Genomic DNA, 17,053 nt, shown 5'->3' with positions numbered 1-17,053 from the left:
AATCATGGGCTCGTGGAGCAACGGGGGTTGCTAAGGTATACCTGGATGGATTTGCTGAGATGCATGATGCCCACTGGGCAGGTCACTGACACCCTTGCATAACTCCCTCATCCCCAGCCAGCATGTGCATCCTGGTGGTCTCCATGGAGCACTCACTCCATCAGTCCATCCTCCCAACCCTACCTGTTTCTCCCAGCAGCTCTCCAACCACCCTCAGACCCCACAAGGGTCCCTCACTGGGTTTAACATCTGAATTGGTCCCCCCACTTCATATTTTTTTTCTTCTTGGGGCAAGGCAGTGAAGGCCTTCTTCTCTGGTCTGTGCTGTTGGAAAGGTCTCACCTCGCTGCTCTACTCTGGCTGCGATGCAGCCGATCTCTCCACTCTTCTACCCAGAAACCCCCAGAAGATTAAAAGAAAAAAAAAATGTGTAAAGAAAGGGGCTGCCTCGGTGATACTTGACTTCCTGGGAGTGCTAGTGCATGAGGTACTGACCACAGACCAGAACAGAGACTTGCCAACAGCCCAAGAAACCCACAAACTGATCAAGAACATAACCTGAGAATTTCATGGCCCGGGCTTACAAAACAGCAATGCTAACAAGCTGTTTCCAGTCAGGGTGGTGTAGCCTGTCACAGGAATGGAGCACAGGCAAGGTCCTCACATCCATGGCAGCCACCACCAGGCACATGGAGCCTAGGGCGGCGGAGTGTTCTTTGGACCTTGGAGCCATTACCCCACACGATTTGGGACGTGGGCAGTTTTTCTGATAACATTTGGCCATGAATGTAAATTAGCTAAGTGCTAATCCTTACCCAGAAGATGGCCCAAGACCTGAGCCCTGCCTATTTGCTGAGCACTGGAGTCAAGTGAGAAGATACTGCACTGGAAATCTGATAGCTACATCGGCTAAAATCAAGAGGCCTCTGGGACAGCCCCTTACCCCTTCTACCCTCTACCCTTCCCAGGATCCTTGCTCCCACTTGAAGCTTCATCTGTGAGGCCCAGCAAAGCATTACAGGATTCAGACCAAGGATTAGCTTCAGCTGTTCCCTGTGAGGTTTATTCTCGTTGATTTATTTGTCAGCTGCCATGCTAGACACTCTGTGTTCTAATCCTGTGTCGTGTCCTATTCCTCAAACGTTCCTGTGAGGCGAGGAGCGTTCTGCCCATTTGCTGCCGAAGTGACAGCGTTTCAGGAAGGAACCGAGGCACAGAGCTGCTAAGTGACTAAGAGCGTCGCACGCAAACCTGCCTCCCAGGGGCCTTTACTGACTCCAAGTCAAGAGCCGAAATTAAGTAGGAGCCGAACACAAAATCTAGGACCGGTTTCTAACACAGAGAGAAAAGGCACGGTTCACTTCCAGAGCAGAAGCCAAGTTAAGGTCACCTAAGACTGCCATACAAAAAAAAAAAAAAGACTCCCAGAGAGAAAATGGTGTCCATGTCACCATTTCCATCTCAGCACCTGTCAGGATACTGGAAGCAGTGAGCCCCCCCCCCCCTTTAATCAAAGCAAACCACATCCATGACCCTTTCTGTCAAGGCGGCCCACCAGGCTCACAGCGTTAGCAACAGCCCCTAACCAGCGCTCCGTAGCCTCCCTAGCTTCCTGCTGCCCAGATGCAGCAACTTTCATCCCTTAGCTACTGCCACGCCACTGCAGTACCTGTAAACCACACACTTCCATGGCTCTTGTTTTCAGCATTACGTGTTAGTCATGTACTTCCTATTATGCAAAATTAAGATTGGGTTCCGCTGCCACCCACGTACTTCTAATGAGTCCAGTTAAGTCGGCCTCAGGGACACAGTAGCACCAATCTGGCTACCTCCTTTCACACGCATCCTTTGCCCTCGTTTCTGGAGCCCTTGACTGTCTCCTGGTTGAACACCTATTTTTTTTTTTCCGATATACGTATCACTGATTCAGCCTCCTCTTTCCCACAAAACGATACAACTTATCACAGTACAACCAAATACTGTTATGTAATCAACACAGTTCTTTTTGTCTGTTTGTTTTTAATCTCCTGGAGCTCTCCCCTCTGCAAATGTCTCTCCTCCTACACCAACCCAAACTAGTTGGCTCTGAAGCTTGATAAGCGATCCCACTATTCTTTCCTGTTTACTCCTTAGTGAGAGGAAGAATCTCAGCAGCTTCTGAGGAAGCCTTTGTGGGAGGCAAGAAACTGGCACTTCTCACATCCGAGAGCACCATTAACCCACCCTCGAACTTGATTAATAATTTGTCTGGCAGAATTCCTCAGAAATCATGTCCTCCTGGATTTTTTTTCTTAAATTTTTTTTAAACGTATTTATTGAGTGTGCACGTGCTCAGGCAAGGATGCCATAGTGCACGTGTCCAGATGGGTCTGAGGACAACCAGGAGGAGCTGCTTTGCGGGATCCTGGGGAGTGAACTCAGGTTGTCAGGGTTGGTGGCAAGAACCTTTACCTGCTGACTGGATCTGGAGTCAGCGTCTTCTAGCCAGTGCAGCCATCCTTCTGTTCTCACTCACATATGATCTGTTCAGGCTCCAGGGTTTCACCTCTCAACCTGTTTATTTGCATCCACAGGCAGTTTGTTTGGTGTTCTTCTGCTGACTTCCACCGGGTCCAGTTGGGTCCCTCTCTAGCATCTCTAGCAGCTTTCATTTGCATGCATTTTTTTCATTTGCAGTGCTTTGTTCCAAGTACTCCCCTAACTTCTTCAATCTAGCCAGCTGCATCCTTCGGTTCTCTCTACCTGTTTAGTTGTTTTCCTTTTATCGAAAATAATTTTTTTTTCTGAAAATATATTCATATTCTGGCTTCCTCTTCTAAGATCCTCCAACCCCACCCCTTCCATCTGAATCTACATCCTTTCTGCCTCTCCTTAGAAAACATGACTTCTAAGGAATAATAAAACAAGACAAGACAAAAACAGAGAGAAGAAAAGTTCTATTTAGCTGTTTATTTATTTTTTTGAAACAGGTTCTCTTGTAGCCAGGCTGGCCTCATGCTTGCTATGTAGCTGTGGATGGCCTTGACATTCTAATCTTCACGTGTCCACCTGAGATTGCAGGCCCGTGCAGCTGCCTAGTTCTGTGTGGGGCCGAGAACAGAGCCCAGGGCCTCCTGCCCTCCCGGGAAGCCCTCTACCAACTCAGCCCCAACACTTTCTTATTTCTACAACACTTCCTCCTTCAGTATCCCCATTCTCTTGTTCTGTACATTTTACTATTCAGATATTGGCCTCTGTTAAAATAACCCTCTCGTTTCCCACTACACCATCTTTTTCTTTGTTTCAATTTTCTAATTCAAACCCTGTGGCTATTCACTTCTGCTGCCATGCTTTTGATTCCAAGCTTTCATTCTTCTTCTCTGAGCTGTCCGTCCTCCGTGTATCCCTCCTTCACCAAACCCTCTTACTTCCGAGTCTAGTACTGTTTTAGGGGGTGGTTGGTTGGTTGGTTTCCTGTACTCGACCACTGAGCCACATCCCCAGCCCTGACATTTTCCTCTCCCCTATAAATTGCCTCCATTTTTTTGTTGTTCTTGTTGTGTGTGTGGTGTTCATAGTATGTGTGTGTGTGTGTGTGTGTGTGTGTGTGTGTGTGTGTGTGTGTTGTTCTTGTCTCTTGGTTTCTGTCTTTTGTGTCTCAACTCCTCTCGGATATCTAGTGTTCCTTAGACATGCTGTCAAACTCAAAAGTGAAGCATGAAAAAGGTGTGGGTGCTGGGCTGGCAGGTCTTACCTCAGAGATACTGAAATTACTTTGTACATTTTACGGGGGAACTCCTAATATAAGCATCTGTGGCCTCTCACTCCGGTTGTTTTCCTCTCTTCACATGACCACAGAGCATTGCCCTGTGTAGCCAGCGTGGGTGGCTGGCCAGTCTCACTACAGACCCTGAAGGCGCCCACCCACTCCTTCCCTCTGGGGCAGAACAGCATGTCACACATACCCTTTTCATCTTGGCCTTCTGTGCTAGCTTTTGTTTTTAAAAGATCTAATTATTTTATGTGTCTGAGCACTCTTTGTTTCTCTGTGAGGGGCTGTTTGCTCACAATAAGACATGGAAAACTGGGGCTGCTTAAGTAAGAGGGTGAGTTCTAGGGGAAGCAAGCTTGACAGAAAAACAGCAGCCAATGATGTGGACACTCCCTCACCTGTGTTATTTTAAGGAAGTCACTTTACTTCTCTGGGCCTAAATCTTCCCATCTATAAACTGTGAATTGGTCCGGTTTAATTCTGAAGAGGTGCTGGGAGGATTTAGTTCAATTCAACCCACTGATGTTTTATTTTGGAACTGGGTCCTACGGAATTGGTTATGGACAAGAAAACATGAAGCCCTTCCTTGGCCTCATGGAAAGAACGCTCTAACGGAAAGCCACAGAGCATAAGTAAATCAGGCGGCCTTGCATACTATGGGGAACAGCACGGCTGGATAAAAGAGACAAGGCCAAATGAGTGGAGGGGACAGATCATTATTTTATATAAGGAGGTTGAATTGTCGCTCTGTCAAGATGACATTCACATACAAGCCTAAAGGAGGAACGGAACAAACCATGGGACTGTGTGAGGGAACAGCCTGGAGGGATGAGAAAGCACAGAGGCCCCGAGGCAGCAATATACCTGTGTTTGAGGTGCAGGCCACGGTGATGAAGCAAAAGGAAGCAGAGAAGAGTAACAGATTCAGCCTGTGGGGTCTAGATTAATTGGGGCGGGGAGGTGGGGAACCTTACAGTTTTTGAGCAAAGAAATTACATGTTGCTACAACTTTCGAAATGATCATCCTGGTGCTTTTTGAAAACAAGCCACAGAAGCAAGAATATAAGCAGGCCCAGGCACAAAATGATCCTGAAAATTAAGAGTAGAGATGAGCCTGCCTTGAGCCAGCAGGAATTTGGTGAATCAAATAGCCAGTCTGTCTCTTGACTTACTATGCAAAAGCGCATCCGGTGTGATTTGTATTCACGGATGCAGCATGGAAGCAACAGGTAGAAGGACTCTGAAGTTACATGTTCTAACTCTAGTCTAGTGGAGTAGGGTGGCCACTTCACAGAAGGACAGCAGCTCAGCTTCAGGTCTGTGGGATTTGGGGAATCTGCTACACAGCTGAGGAAGGCTGTCGGGTGGATGGCCGAACATATGAACACGGGGCTCAGGGGAAAAGTCTGGAGTGTGGATACAAAGAGAGGGTTGTCAGCATAAGAAACTGAATGAGACCAGTAGGGACTGAGTGCAGAAAAGAGGCCACTTTGGGCCACTCCAAAGTGATGAGGTGACAATGAGGTGGCCACAGAAAGTGAGGCGAGATGGCTGAAGAGGAGAGGCAAGAAGCCAAGGGAAGACACCTTTAAAGCGGGGTACAGCAATCAGTTACAAGAGCCCCTTCAAAAAAGCCAAGACAAGGCTCTGAGATGTGACCATTGCATTTGGCAGATTACTGATGACCCTGATTGGTAGAGGCTTGGGGAAAAGGTGAGGGGGGGAGTTGTTTTTTGTGTGTTTGTTTGTTGTATTAAATCAGACCAGGCTTAAGTGGGAGTGAGAAAAGAGAAACAGCAGGAGAGAAGCATAGAAAATTATTTTCCGGAGCAGAAAAAACAGGGCAATTACTGGAAGGCGTAAGAAATCAGGGGAAATGGGCAGAACAGAGACACACCTGCCATTTAGACACAGGTAGATGAGTAGATGGACAATTAGGATGATAAAGTATAGAAGGGTGCAGGGGGGTGTCACAACAGAGAAATGATATTGGAGATTGAAGGAAGAGCTGCCAGAGCCACACCCTTCATTAAGGCAGAGTAATTTATATTCGAAAATGGAGAGTGCAATAAGTAGGACTGTAGTGGTTTGAATAAGAATGGCCTCCACAGGCTCGTCTATTTTAATGCTTGGTCACTAGAAAGCAGAACTCTTCGATAGGACTAGAAGGATTAGGAGGTGTGAAGGAAGTGGGGGGGGGCGGAGCGGAGGGGAGGCTTTGAGGTTGAGAACCAAGGCCCAGTGTCTTTTCTCTCTTGGCCCATAGACCAGGATGTACACCTTAACTACTTCTCCAACACCACACTGGCACACCACCATGCTCCCTTCCACCACACTTCCTGCCATGATGTAATGTACTAAACCTCTGAAACTGTAAGCAAGGCCCCAAATAAATGTTTTCTTCTTATGAGTTGGCATGGCCTTGGTGTGTTGGGGGGTTGGTCTGGTTGGTTCTATGTATACAAACGCTGAATCCTGGGCCTCAAGATCCGGTTACAGTCTAGATGAGTGCATCGTAATGTACTCCGTTCAATGTTGTGTAAACTTTGTTCCCCAATTATCTCTGGTTGGTTAATAAAAAAAAAGCTGGACAGCCTTCCTGTAGCTGGGCAGAAGAGTGGTAGGCAGAGCTTTCATTCCCAGGCCTGGGGTCTCAGGTAAGGACCACAGGGTATGAGAGAAGGAAGAAAAAGAAGATGGAGAGAAAGGATGTGGCCTGATAGAAAAGATGCAGCCCAGACAGGACCAATTTTGGCAAGTAACTTAGGGCATGTGACAGGAAAGTAGGAAGAAAGTAAGATAAAAGGACATCTGCCCAGTTATTGAGCCTAAAGCAAATTAATAAATTTAATAAGTCTCTGTGTCTTTTATTTGGGAGATAGAACGGGTGAATAGAAAAGCCTCCCACCCCTGAATTAATAATTATCTACAACATTTGGCGCCCAGTATGACCTTGCTCCTGGGCTTCTCAACCTCTGTTGTTACTGCTTGTTACAGCGATCTGAACTGACTGAGACAAACAATACAGATGTTCTCTTCATCCACCCATTTCTCAGGCAAACGTGAAACAAAGTTATTTTAGATAAGAGTTATTTTATTTAGATAAGTTATTTTAGGCCCATCAGTGGTGGCGTACCCCTTCAATTCCAGCACTGAGGAGGCAGAGGCAGGCGGATCACTGAGTTTCAGGACAGCCTGGTCTTCAGAGCGAGTTTCAGGACAGCCTAGTCTACAGAGTGAGTTCCAGGTCAGCCAAAGTTACACAAAGAAACCCTGTCTCAAGAAAAACAAAAGAGAGAGAGAGAACCCTAAGCTATCAAGAAGGTAGTGTGAGCTTTCTGAAGAGAATGAAGACAGCATGAAGCACCCTGCAGAAGACAGGACAATGGTTCTTTCATATGGCTCCTGGGGATCAACTGCAGGGTTTTAAGAAAAGGCTAGTGCTCAGAGCCACCCCACAGAGACTTCAGCTTCACTGGCTTCGTGCAGAATTGAGGCTACATTCAGGTATACTAACAGCAGCCAGGGGTAGGAACACAGGACCAAGTATCTGAGCTAGTGAGCGTGATGGGGGTGAATTAACACCTGCCGTACCATATTCCCTTTGTGAAGGGCATGCTGTTGGGTACCAGTTTAATCGGGACACAAATGAAATGAACAGAAGGTTCCTACTGTGCACAGCGCGGAGCCCAGCAGCAGCTAAATGATCCACAACAGCCATGTGAACCTTACGCTTCTGTTTTTCTTTCTCAAATAACTCAGCAAATGCCTACCACGGGGCTTCGGTGTTGTAGATTACTGAGACCTTGACTCCCCAGTTCTCTTTGACATTAAATGCTGCACACAAGGTCTCTGAAGTTCCCAACAACTTGCAGGAGTCACTCTGTCCACTTACTCTCTTTCCCAACTTGATTATCAACACTTCAGGGCTCCCCTCCTGTGAAGCCCTTCTTGCCCACACCACCTAGGTCCTGCTCTTCGGAGGCCCTGGCATCTATAGAGCCTGTCTAATAAGGAACCCCACTCCTAAAGAGCCTGAGCCCCGAGCCTGGGAAGAACTCCGTAATACAAGTAGCCCATAACACCCTCTTACAGTCAAGCTTGGCTAGATCCCTGCTCATGCCCACCCACCTGATGGAAGAAGATTGTAGACCTGTTCTAACCCAAACTGAGTGGACTTAAATGCCAGCAGGAGTAGAAGGCCAATGGGTTTGCTTGCCAAGGGAGCCTCTACCTCATGAAGGAGTCTTGGGCCAAATTCCAACCTGTCTAGCCTTGCTATTTCCTCCTCACTCCTGTTTTAAATGCCTGGAAAAGTCCTCTTTCTTGGGGACAAGGAGGGTCTTATCTCTTCACTGGCCTTGCCCTTCCTCATCCTCATTCAGCAATGGGTCCAGCTCTCATGCCCCAATGTACATGGCCATCTCTCCTCACAGACTGACAGAAGAAACTATTTCTCATGCTTTTGAGTGTGCAGTGCCTAGAAGAAGCTGGCCCATTAGGTAAGCAATAATCTAAAGAAGCTGGCACATTTGATTTTGTAATTAAAGCCATACTTTATGTAAAGAAAAATAATTCACAAGTTAAGTAAAGTGGTAATGAATGAGTTGATGGGGCTGGAGAGATGGCTCAGCAGTTAAGAGCACTGGCTGCTGCTCCAGAAGTCCTGAATTCAATTCCCAGCAACCATATGGTGGCTCACAACCATCTCCAATGGAATCTGATCCCCTTTTCTGGTGTGCACGAAAACAGCACTTTTATACACAAAATAAATAAATATTTTTAAAAATAAATAAATAAATAAATAAATTGATGTAGTTATAAACAGAAAAAAAAAGGGATAATATTAGCTTACAAAGTCTCTGTCCCCAAAACATTTTCTTCAATCACTTTTTCAGGGCTGGGGACATGGCTTAGCAGTTATGAGCCCTTGCTGTTGCAGGCAACCTGAGTTTGACTTCTACATGGCAGCTCACAACCACCCATACCTCCAGTTCCAAGAAGTCAGGTGCCTTCTTCCGACTTCCTCAGGTACCAGGCACACATGTGATCCACAGACACACATGCAAGTGAAACATGCATACATGTGAAATAAGATAAATAAATCTAAACAAAAAGATTCCTTCTTGTAAGTGGGCTAGTGTGACAAGTCTTCCATACTGGTCATGCCAGATTCTACTGTATTAGTGGTCAGTGGAATGAAAAAGAAAGCCCAGCTTCCGCAACCACTGCCTCAAAGAAAGAATGCATGTTGGATCCTTTTGAAATGCAAGAATGGTTCTTGCTACTTCAAAACAGGAAAGATGAATTCACATACCCACTACCTACAGTATAAAAGAAAAAAATGCTTATGATGGAGCTGAAACTAGAAAGAGACAACTAGCTTTATACTCTCTTTCATGACTCTTGCCCTTCTGCCTACACTCTATCCTTCCTCACAACTAATATTAGCCTGTCTTGGCCTCCTTTCTAACATTTAAAACACACACTTACACCTATTTACATACATGCAGGCATATACTGTAGGATAGACTCTGAGTGTGAGGACAAACACGTGGCTTGTTTCCTTTCTGAGTCACCTCACTTACTATTACACTCCTTCCATTATCCTACAATTGTCATTTCTTTTTCTTTACAGCTACATAATAGTCCACTTTGTATAAGTACCATATTTTCCTGATCCATTCATCTGTGGATGACCATCTAGGCTGGTTCTGTTTTCTTGCTAGTGCAAAAAAGAATAAGGGATGGATGTGCAACCATCTCTGGGGTGGGGTAGAGAGTCTTTACATAGATGACCAAAAGTAGAATGGTGGGATCCTGTGGTAATTCTATTTTTAATTTTCTCAGGAACCTCTATACTGATTTGCATGACTGTATAATTGGCACTCCTACCAACAATGAATAAGGGTTTCTCTTTACACACATCCTCTCCAGCATTTGTTATCAATAGATGACAGCCATTCTGATTAGGATGAGACAGTATCTCGAAGCATTTCCCTGATGATTAGGGATGCTGAACACTTTTAAAAACATTTACTAACCACCTGTTCTTCTTCTTTTGGGAGCTGCATGTTCATTTCATTAACCTCTAGTTAATTGGCAGTTGTCTCCATCTTTTCTTTTCTTTTTCAGTACTTTGTAAATTCTGGATCCCGAGCTGTAATCTTTACAACAGCCATCTGTTGATCACAGTCATGTGTCCAGCTATAGATTAAGCATGCATGTTAACGCTCTGATGAAGTAATAAGTAATGCAGGTTATGATGCAAAATGAGAATCTGAGAAGCTAAGTCTTCAATTTCAAAGAGTGAGCAAATAGTCCATTTAAAGCATGTGATCTCCCCCCACCCCCAAATGTTGAGGAAGTGAAACTGCAGTGCTATAATTTTCTTGTGGAATGTATACAATTTAGCCTTGTTCATTCAAATGCTGATTTCCCTACCCAACTATCTGGTTTCAATCTGGACACTCCATTTTGATGCTTATTCTAAGCGTCACCAGTCTCAAGTTTGTGTAAACGTGCCACCATTTATTCTCTGTAATTTCAGTAAAACAACCAGCCAATGCTGAGCAATGGAGAGAATAGGGTGGGACATCCTGGTCCGGAGGGGAGGAGAAAGAAGCGAGTGGGAGGAGTCAGAGAGGAGAGATGGGGAAGGGAGGACCATGAGGAGAGATGAATCGGACCTAAGATATGACTAAAAGCAAGTATAATGTTGGAAATTCTGAATGGGAGGAAGCTATGCAGGCTTGGAGGTTTAAGACGGGGTAATCATTGCCCAGCATTGCTCTAGGTTAACTACATACATCCTAGTCTCTGTGTGGTGATTTGGGTATACAGCTGGTTTAGGAATAACTGCTGATTAACTAAAAGATAATTCAATAATAAATTAATAACCAACAACACTGCAGAGGAAACAGGATGGCAGCAGGCTTCATGGCCTCACCTTGTGAGTCACCAAGACTGTCCGTGGAGACGTGCCTGGAACTCGTCAGGTGCAGGGGTGCTGCCCTGAGTGAGCCTGCAGGGAGGGCTCCTCTTTGCCTGTCCTCCTCCTTCCTCCAAGTTGGCAGCCCAGAATAAGCCGTTCATTGTGAAGATGAAAAGAGAAGCGGCCGCATGCCCTCTAGCATCTCCGGGGGATTTATTTTCTCACACTGTCATTAACCTCCTACAGCTCAGGCCCTGGGCCAGCATCCTCCAGCCCCACAGCACATAACCTGACAAAGGTAGTCCACAAGATGAATGACTCAGCCTCATCTGCTTTTGTCGGAGCTGGCAGGCTGCCTGCCTCCCTGTCTCACCTGGAACAAACTCCTACGTCCTTGGTTCCCAAAGGGCTCAATCAGACAAGCAGGGCTCTAAGCCTGGCTCCCCACCAAACTTCGCATCCATAGCCATACCAGACATGTTCATTCCTTCTTCCGCTTCTGCTTGACTCTCCCTCCCAAGGCCCTAACTGAGATAGAAAAAAAAAATTTTTTTTTTCATGGGCTGAGCACGGCTCAGCTTGCCCCAAGCTGCTGAGTTTCCCTCCAGCTCCCTTGGCCTTTCCTGCAGACCTGCTGTGCGGATGGCCAAGTGTGGCCTATGAAAACCAGGAAAGCTGACCTCAGTCCACGAGGTGCCCCAGCGCTCAGTCCGGTGCTGGGCTTGGAGCACAACATGTACCGTCCAAGAAACCACAGTCTAACTGATGACCTCATGCTTCAAGCGATGAAAGAACTTTTCTTTTCTCTGCCAGCTTCAGGGGCTTTATCTGAACTAGGACCGTTTGCCATCGAGTATGGTGACGTACGGCCTGGCTCTCGCCAGCTGAGAGATCAGTGGATACAGACAGATGGACCCCTTCAGCAGTATGGAGTACACAGGCATTTACATTAGCATGAGCACACCTACACACGAGGATACACATTCTCCTACATGAAGGCTCTTGGATCTCCAGACCATGACAGGACCCTCTCCAGACCTAGAACGATCCTGCTCTTTCTAGAGTAGAAGTAAGGCAGTCCAGACCACATTAGATCAGTGCTGAAATCAAGACACTTAGTTTGCCAAGGCCCAGGCCTGTCCCCATAGGTTCCTCTGCAGAATGAAGACCGCCACCACAGCCCCTGCCAACCCCATCCTGCCTGTCTCTTCCCTGACCACCAGGCCTCTCCCAGATGTGGCAGGGAACTCCTTGCCTGGCGGCTCTCACATTCCTCCTCCTTGCTGAGCTGTTGACAGCCAGACCAACTCCCTAGCCCAAGCATTCCCCAGCAACCAGCAAGGCTGGAGAAACACTCGCTCACCAGGCCAGGCAATACCAGCGTCTACAGAGCCCTCTCTGCCCAATGCCTCCCATTGCAACCCAGGACTGCTTATCTGAATCAGGACGGTACATGCCTCCTGACCAAGCTGGTTGTTTCAATGCTTCAGGGACCCTGTCCATGGCTGTAAGCATTCTCTCAGACACATGTGGGTGCTTTAACCACTGTACCCTTTTAGGAAGGTAAGGCCTGTGACACAATAGCAAACCCTCTGTGTGCCTCTTCTATCCTCGCTCATCCTGTGACATCTGTAGCCAGATGTGAATAGAGAAACTGATGAGACTCGGCAGCAGCACAATCACCACCCCTTTTATGAACAAAGAAATTAAGGGCGTCTTTACGTGGCCTGGGGTCAAACAGTGGATGGATGGCAGAGTCTAAAACTTTTAGCTATAATATTTCCAACTTGTGGTGGTTGGGGTAAATCATCATTAAATAAATGATCCCCATAGGGTCATATATTTAAATGCTTAGTTACCAGGGACTAGAACTGCTTGAGAAAGATTAGAAAGGTTAGGAGGTGGGTCACTTGGAGGTTTCAAGAGCCCACGCCAGGTCTCCATCAGCTGCCTGCAGACCAGAATGTAAAGCTCTCAGCTACTGCTCCAGCACCAGGCCTGTCTGCCTCCCAACATGATGACCAGGGACTAACCTTTTAAAACTGTAAGCAAACCCCCAATTAAATGCCTTTTCTATGAGAGATGCCAGGTCCATGCTGTCTCTTCACAGTAATGAAACACAGCTGAAGGATATTTTCTTTTACAGGTGAATATAATTATGTGGGGCTGGAGAGATGGCTCAGAGGTTAAGAACACTGGCTGTTCTTCTAAAGGTCCTGAGTTCCACTCCCAGCCACCACACAGTGGCTCATAACCATCTGTAGTGAGATCTGGTGCCCTCTTCTGGCGTGCAGGCACACATGCAGGCAGAACACTATATAAATAATAAATACATCTTTAAAACATACATATACGTAATTATGTAAGCACATAAGATATTTACCTACAAAACATAATAAGTTTATTGATAAAAATGCAGCCTGTGAAGTACATATTTCTCATTTGTCTTTTATATTTTGTTTGTTTGTTTGTTTCATTAACGTAGCTAAATCAGGTCTCTCTGTACCTCACAAATCACAGCACTAGAGCAAACGACAGGCTTTGGCGATTCGGAAAGACCATAGGGTTCAAATCTCATTTTCACCCTAAGTGACTTCAGGTCAGTCAGTTTCAATTTCAGTGTCCTCATCTACTCAGGAAAAACAACTACGCATTCCGTGGGGCTGTTGTTAGGCCCCAAAAAAACGTTGCTCCCCTAAATTCTGTCACCCATTGCCCTTCACTAACTGAGCCGTTTCCTCATCACTATCAAAGGGGACAAATGGTTATCTGTGGTGCCTCTTAGCCTACCAAAGCAGATGCAGGCCTGTCTCACATACCTGCTACAGAGTCCATGCAGACATCCTGGCTCTGCTAAGCTCTTCTCACCCCACTTCCTATTCTAAACTCCAGCTCCCCTCCACTCACCCTCTCTCTCAGTCTCCACTGCCCACATTCGCTTTTTCTTCTCTCTTGTTCTACATGTCTCTCTCTCCTCTCATGGCCAGGTCCAGCCCACTGGGCATATTCAATCTACTTCTTTCTCTCCCTGCCCTAGGCTCTTCCGGAGGCCTCATATCTACAATAAGACCTTCCCCTTAACCATACTTAGAATGGTCATATCCTCAGCTTATAAAGACGTGTGTGGTTCCTGGCATGCTGAGGCTATACAATTAACAGCAGCTGTTCTTTCATTCATCCTTGTTCTCCAGCCACAAGTTACTCACCATGACCCAGGCAGGCCACGATCTTCCACTCCTCCAAAGTGTTCTCGCTACTCCCTTTTTTCAAATCTTCACCTCAGAACTCAACTTTGTTGGGTTTCAGACCCAGGACGAGTGGCTGAGGTACATATTTAACATACCAAAGTAGACCTGGCCTCCCAGGTTCTTTCTGCATCCCTCGGTCCCTACCTCCAGCAGGGCGTGGCTGGAATATCCCACCCTCGACTCTGAACATTGCAGCCCAGGGGCAGGGCTTCCTTTCCCTCCCCCTTTGCTAGATAATCGGGACACTTGGTGCCATCCCTCTTCTCTCACTCTCTCTCTTTCTGTCTCTCCTCCTCTTCTCTCTCTACGCACGTTTTTCTTTTTCTCCTTCTCCTCCTCAGCTGCATGGCAGCCAAGAGCGGCTTCTGCATGTATATATTTTAATTTGTCTTGCATTAGCTCATATTGCCGTTTCAGGAAGGTTTATCGATCTTCAGCCCCCAGGGCAAACGGTCTCCTCCGGGAGGTCTTCCCCAGCAGCTTCTGGGTTTGATGATCTACATGGTTCTCGGATTTGCCTATAGGTTGGTGTTTATATGACTGACTCCCAAATACCCATGAAAAGACAACGTCCTGTCCTTCTGTTTGCAACCCCCACCCCACTCTCCACTCTCTGAGCACTAACGTTCATTTTTAATGAGCCTAAGTGGGTTTTCCTGTCTGTGTTTGTTTTAGAGCCACGGTCTCACAGGTCATCCTGTCTGGTTTGGAACTTGTTCAATTTTGCTCTCACTAAAAGCCTTCTCCAATCCCAATTCCCAGATCATACAACTCCCACCTGGAGTCCTGCTGGAGGCCTTTGCGGCCAGGTATGGCATGTGACCAGATTTTGGACAACTAGAACTTGGACAAGAATGGCATGCGCCTTCAGGAATTCCCTGATGGTTGACATAGGAACTAGATGTGTTCCCTGTACACTATATGCTTGCGTGATAGTGACTTTATGTAACATCTTATGTTCAAATTTTTAAATAAAATTTAGGACTAATTCCCCTATTGTCATTCGAAAGGATCACCTTTGTACAGCCTTTAAAATGCAGGTGTAGCCTCTGGACGTACTGTGGTTTTTCTTTAGGCTTCCCTTCTCTACCACCGACTTGGTTTTTAATGGATCCCACTCAGTTCCCCTAGCAAGGTGTGGGTGTTGCTAGGAGTTGGACACGAAGCCTCACTTATGCTGAGAAAGCGCTCTGCCACCTAGCTGCTGTTACACGCCCAGCTCGTCTATTAACTTTCTCTAAGAAGATTGCTTGCGTTTCCCTCAATTGTCTTTCTTGTAATTCTACAACTTTATTTCAGCCCATAATTTCACCATTCTTTGAGGTCTCAATTTGTTAATTTTCAATAAACTTTGCTTTGAACAAGTACCCTACCCTTCTTCCCCTAACCCAAAACCAACTCCAAACCAGAACTCATCCTGGGAGATGAAGACAATGGCAGAAGAGCTCATTCATCTTTCCATAAGACAGATCAATTTTGCTTGTAAGTGAACCTGGCCCTTCCCAAATCCCACCCACCTGTCCAGTCCAGCTGAAGACCCTTGCTCTGTTGCTCCGGCCCCTCCACAGTGCCCATCCCTAATCCAGGATGTTTCACAGGTAATGCTTGGATTCCCATATGAATCTGGAATATTTTAAGAAAAAAAAAATCTTCTTTTTTGTCACTCATGAAGGCTTCTTTGGAGATTTCTGGTCTACCGGTTGGCTGAATAAATGGGAGTAAAAAAAAAAAAAACCAAGCCGTGAGAGAGGTCGCCATCAATGCAGCAGCAGTGGGTGATGCCAAGAGGCAGGAGGAAGAACAAAGATCTGACAAGGGATGCTCCCGTTCAAAGACTGAAGGAGGAGCGGTACCTCAGCCAGCAAACCAGATCTCGGCTTGCCCTTGCAGGCCCTGGAGTGGAGGACAAATGCCTGACCAAAGAGAAAGATACTGTGGGTCAAGTCCAAGCACCTCACACCTCAGCTCAACGAACGACACGCCTTTGAGAGAGTCACCAAGCTGCCTGCCTTCGCCTTTTGTTCACTCGCCCACAAAACAGATAATAACAGTGTAGCACACAGGGAGTGAGGAAAGACTGTCCTGTGTCTATGGGTACCACGCTACCCTCGTCCCCCACGCTTCCCGACTTGGATGCGCCTCCTCACGGTCAACTTCAACACACGCAATCCACCGACCCTCGCCCTTGACCCTCTGTTGTGCAGGCCCTTGTTGCTCTTCTGCCAAAAGGTAAGAGCTGCCACCTTCTAACACCTAGCTGAGGTATCGCCCCTTCCAGAGAGCATTTCCAGACCTTTCTCCCCGACCTGAGTACACTCGAGTCATGACGTGCACCGACTGGGTTGTAATCATTGTGTCGAGTGTACCTCTGAGCAGGTTCAGGCTCTGGATGGGACAAAACGAGTGCTGTGCAAGGCACGCAGCAGGGGCTCCAGACTTGTTTAATGAATGAACAGAGTTAGGGATCCTGAGAAGAGAAGAACGGGAAGGTGTGGGAAGTTCGCCTGTCACTAGCTTCCAAGGCCCTGCTGGTTACTGTGTGTGTGTGTGTGTGTGTGTGTGTGTGTGTGTGTGTGTGTGTGTGTTTAGTATATGCCTTCTGGAGACAGTCTCTTGTCAAGCAGATAACAGGCACTCAACAACTATTTAGAGAACAAATTATTGCTGAGTACAGTCTCTAAAAGAAGAAGTTGTTTGGGAAGCCCATCTGCAAGACACGCCCTCAAAAGCAGTGACACTGCGTTCCATTTTCAAGTTTCAAAAGTTGAAGGTGGCAAGCTGTGTAGGCACCAATCCCAGGCCCTGCCAAATCATGGGTGTCTTCAGCCCTGCCCTTAAGCAGATAGGGACCACAAGTGGACATCACAGCTTTAAAGAGCAAGGAGGAGGAAAAGGGAGATTAAGCGTGATGCGAACGAATCCCACCAGAAAGAGAAATGGGCAGAGATATGCCTGATGAGAGAGCCACACTACATGCATCTCACAGCCCCATAAACTATTTCACTTGTCTCAAGCCCAGCAAGAAGGAACTGTTCAGTGAGGCTCCTCATAGACAACCAGAACTAAGCATCTCCCAGACCCCAAGGACTGGATAATGGCAGTGAAGACACCTGCCACAGA

At 46.7% G+C, this 17,053-nt stretch overlaps 1 protein-coding gene and 1 pseudogene across 3 annotated transcripts in view; one reads left to right on the top strand and one right to left on the bottom strand.

The window, feature by feature from the left end:
- Nucleotides 1–17,053, bottom strand: part of St6gal1 (ST6 beta-galactoside alpha-2,6-sialyltransferase 1) — a 119,593-nt gene that overhangs the window by 94,809 nt on the left and 7,731 nt on the right. The window lies entirely within an intron of this gene.
- Nucleotides 11,345–17,053, top strand: part of LOC110548128 (L-lactate dehydrogenase A-like 6B) — a 32,265-nt pseudogene continuing 26,556 nt past the window's right edge.

The sequence above is a fragment of the Meriones unguiculatus genome, chromosome 17, assembly GCF_030254825.1.
Source record: "Meriones unguiculatus strain TT.TT164.6M chromosome 17, Bangor_MerUng_6.1, whole genome shotgun sequence".
Lineage (NCBI taxonomy): Eukaryota > Metazoa > Chordata > Mammalia > Rodentia > Muridae > Meriones > Meriones unguiculatus.
Note: the sequence above shows the minus strand (reverse complement) of the source record. Positions and strands in the feature narration are given on the sequence as shown.